At 41.0% G+C, this 4,501-nt stretch overlaps 1 pseudogene; it reads left to right on the top strand.

Annotated features, from left to right (window-relative positions):
• The first annotated feature begins 649 nt into the window (after positions 1 to 649).
• On the top strand, positions 650 to 1,101 carry LOC118847237 (annotated as a pseudogene).
• The last annotated feature ends 3,400 nt before the right edge of the window (positions 1,102 to 4,501 follow it).

The raw sequence follows: 4,501 nt of genomic DNA, 5'->3' as shown, positions 1-4,501 counted from the left end.
CCCACCTCCTCAAACAGTTTTGCTTGTGACCAATGCCTCCCTTAATTTTCCCTTCTTATCAGCCCCCACTTTTTTACCCTTTTCCCTTACTCCTTCTTCCCTCCCTTCGAAGCACCCTGACCTCTGTTCTTTCCCCTTTACCCTCCTGCTGCCTGTAGGGAAAGTTTGATTTCTATACTTCATAGAGTATGTTGTTCCCTCCTTGAACCAAATTTAATGAGAGTAAAGCTCAAACACTACTCTTCTACCTCCCTGTTTTCCCTCTAGTATAATATGTTTTATACCTCTTCATGTGATGTAATTTACCATTTTCTGCCCCCTCCTTACCCTTTGCTCCCATTACAATCCTTCTTCATACCTTAATTAAGTGTTTTTATCATCACATCAGTTAATTTATACCCACACCCTCTGTCTATGTATTTCCCTCTTAAATGTCATACTAACTATACCATTCTCAATATTAGCAAATATCATCCACTCATATAGGGATGGAAATAGTTTTCCTTTTTGTAATCACAAGGTTTTTTTGAAAACATTTTTCCCCTGTTTTCCTTTTTATGCCTTTCTTGAGCCTTGTATTAAAAATCAAATTTTCCAGAGTCTTCACCTTCTCACCTGGACTCCAGGAGCAGTGGGCCTGGGGTGGGTCATGGGCCAGAGCAGGAGCTGTTCCCCTCAGAGGGAGCGTTCAACATCCAGAGAGAAAGAGAGAAGGCATCGAGAATAGTCCCAATCCTAAGAGATAGGAGGAGGAGGTCCAGATCCCCAAGAAGACACCAATCTTCCTCTCCTTCCCCTTCCCAGCTAAAAGAAAGAAGGGATGATGAGAAGAAAGGAACAAAAGAAACAAAAAGCAAAGAATGTCAGATTACTGAAGAAGATTTGGAAGGCAAAACACAAGAAGAAATGGAAATGATGAAATTAATGGGATTTTCTTCCTCAGACATCACAAAAGGGAAAAAAGTTGATGGTTCTGTAAATGCATATGCCATAAATGTGTCTCAGAAGAGGAAGTACAGGCAATATATGAAAAGAAAAAGTGGATTCAAACCGACCTTTGGATTTATTGCTTGGTGTCTAGATTGTACTGTTGAAGAGTGATTTCTTCACCACTTGGTCACAACAGAGGATAGTGTATTTAATTGTGTATCAAAAACAGGATGTCTCTCCTCTCTTACTGAAGAGCAAGATAATCATACTTATGAAATGTCTTGGAATGCTCACCCTGCCTGCAAAGGAAGAAAGATTTACTTCTTTCTTTTAGAAAAATCTCATTTTGCGATTTTTTCAAACTCAGTTCATTTCTATTCCTGTAGAAATCATTTGCTTCATGAACATCTTTCCCCACCCCCATCCCCTGGACTTTTTTTTTAAATAATCTGTTGTTGGATTCAAGTTGTCCCAAATAAAGTATTTCTTTTTATGGTTCAAAAAAAATCAAATTTTCATTGAACTCTGGCCTTTCAATCAGGAAGGTCTGGAAGTCTCCTATTTCCTTGAATGTCCATCTCCTTGCCTGAAATATTATCCTCAATTTTGCTGGATAGTTGATCCTGGTTTGAAGACAAAGCTCCTTTGCCTTTCAGAATATCATATCCAGTCCCTCCTGTCCTTTAATGTAGAAGCTTCAAGGTCTTGTGTGATCCTGACTGTAGTTTCACAATATTTGAATCATTTCTTTCTGACTGCCTGTAGTATTTTCCTCCTTGACCTGATAATTCTGGAATTTGGCTACACTATTCCTTGGAGTTTTTAATTTGGGATCTCTTTCAGTGGGTCTTTGGTGGATTCTTTTGATGACTATTTTACTCTATGGTTCTAGGACCTTGGTGTAGCTTTCCTTGTTGATTTCTTGGAAGACACTGTCCAGGCACTTTTTTTCCTCATGGCTTTCCAGAAGATGAATAATTTGTAAGTTATCTCTCATGAATCCTATTTCCAGTTCAGTTTTTTCTCCAATGAGATATTTTAGGTTTTCTTCTATTTCTTCATAATTTATATTTTGTTTGAGTAATTCTTAATGTCTCATAAGTCATTAACTTCTACTTGCCCAATTCCAATTTTTAACAAATTACTGTCTTCAGATAGCTTCTGCATTTCTCTTTCCATTTGGCCAATTTTATTTTTCAAGAATTCATTTTCTTCAAATGTTAGGTTCTCTAATTCTTCTCTTACCTCTCAAATTTGGATATAAAATTCTCTTTGAGCTCTTCCAGGAATGCTTTTTGTGCTTGAGACCAGATCTTATTACTTTCAATTTTAAGATGTGGGTAGAGTGTCAATGCTGTCCTCTCTTCTGAATTTGTATTTAGATCTTCTCTGTCCTCATAATGCAATTCAGTGGTCTTTTTTTTCTTTTCTAGCTTGTTTCATCATGGTACTTGCTCTTTCCTGGCTTTTCAAGTGGATCTCTGCTTTTGAGGCCCAGGGGTCTCTGTCCCAAACTTCTTGTTTGGGAGCTAATGGCTTTGGCTACCATGGCCTCTGGTTTTATGAGCTAGAAGCTATCTACTGCTGCAGCTCCCCTCTTGCTGAGCTAAAGCTGGCTGGTGTGTGCCAAGGATTGAGGCCCAGGGAAGTCTTTCTGAATTTCCATGGTGGGGGCACTCACTGTGTGAGGTATGGGGGGAGGAGTGGTCTGTACGTCTCCTTTTCTCCTAAGGCTGTGCTATATAGCACAGGTGGTCTCAGCTGCAGGTCTACACTAATGTTTGGCAATTCCTCTGGCTGTGCAAAGTTGTTAAGGCAATCAGACTTTTCCCTGTTCTTACCTTCTGGGATGCTAAGACTATCAATTCTCCCTTTTGTTTGAATTAGTGGGGAAACCTTTGCTGTCTTTGTTTTGGAATATTTCTCAGCATTAAGACAATTAGGAATAATTGGCTTGTGTATGATGTGATATTGGGGATGGGGAACTGTCACACACCCAGCCTGGGTGAGGAACAGGATACAATTGAGGGGAGATTGACATTTGACTTTTGAAGCACACTCATGGAAGGAGTGTTGGGATGTGCAAGCTGTAACTGCCCCCCAGCTTTGTAACTCAGACAGATAAGATGTTAGTGCTTCTCTGTGAATGGTGACTTGAATTAGACAAGGTCTGTCTGTTGATGCTTGTAATTTCTGTTTGTATTTGCCTTGAAGTTCAGGGGGCTGATCTTTTCCCCTGACCTAAATGAATGATGTAAGTATGTTTGATTAAACTGAGATTGTTAACCCCTTAAAGTTACTTTCCTTAGTAAAGCAGATCAAAAAACTTGTGTTGGCAGCTTTCTGTGTGCTGGATGTTGGTGGGTCTTACACCACTACAGCAGCTGCTAGTAGATTGTTGTTACACAAGGCATGCCTGGGATGCTAGTGATGGTGCTGAGATCCCCGCCGCCCCGCTCACCGATCTCAGGACCTCCTGCTGGTCTGCTAAGGTGGGGCTTGCTGGCATACCTCCCTTCCTGTATGGGTCTCCTTCCATTACCACAAAAGGGGCCTGCAGCCTCCAAAATTAAAATACTTTTGAACCCCCACTTCTGCCTTCGCTCTTCCAGGGATTCTACTAGGGCTGTATACTCTGGGTGTTTTCAAGGGAGGGATGAGAGCTCTTAAAATTTTACTGAGTCATCATGGCTCCTGGCAATTCACAAAGGTGAGTTTCAAACCTTTAGACTGCGTTATGATAGCTCCAGGAGTAGCTTCTGCTGCCAATACAGGCCCTGTGCTCCTGTCTCCACTAGCTCCAATAGACCCTTGTCTTGCCTTGAGTGGCCTACGGATCACTACCACACCTGGGGCAGGCTGGGCCTGTTCCCATTCAGGTATGGTGCTCAGGGGTGGTCACATTCACCTGTGCTCTCCTGGCCCATTACAACAGATCCCTCTCTTTCTGGACTCTCCTGGCTTGGAAACCTGCCACATTCTGTCTCCTAGTGGATTCTACCTCTTTCAAAACTTCAGATACACTTCTCAAGAGGTATCTGAAAGAATTTGAGAGAGCTCAGGTATGTCCCTCTTTTCACTGAGCCATCTTGGCTCCAGTCTCAGTATTTCTAAACTAGCGTATACCTGGACTCAAGAATTCATTGATTGACTGTATCTGTATCAATGATTGCCTGGTTTTCTTACTAGTTTATTAAGTGAGATATTTCTCAAGTGCTAAGTATAGAACCTGGACCATAGTAGGTGGTTATTAAATGCCTATTTCCTCTCTCACTTCAGTATCTCAAATTTGTCTAGTACTCCCTGCCTCCATGTAGCTACTAGGTTGATTTAACTCAATTGCTACTCCACAATACCAATTTTTGTCCCAGTTCATCAGCTAGGTGATCTCTCCTTCTTCTGCTTCACTTGATCACAAACTAATAGGGACTTATTTCTCTTAGATCACTTGTCAGGAGGAAAAAAAATCAGACTTAAAAAAGTGTTTCTCCTATATTAACAGTAAGTCTCCCATTCCCCTAAACAAATAAAGGAGGAAAGAAGCAAATTACACACAGGTTTACTCATATTC

Source organism: Trichosurus vulpecula, chromosome 4, assembly GCF_011100635.1.
Source record: "Trichosurus vulpecula isolate mTriVul1 chromosome 4, mTriVul1.pri, whole genome shotgun sequence".
Classification (NCBI taxonomy): domain Eukaryota; kingdom Metazoa; phylum Chordata; class Mammalia; order Diprotodontia; family Phalangeridae; genus Trichosurus; species Trichosurus vulpecula.
Note: the sequence above shows the minus strand (reverse complement) of the source record. Positions and strands in the feature narration are given on the sequence as shown.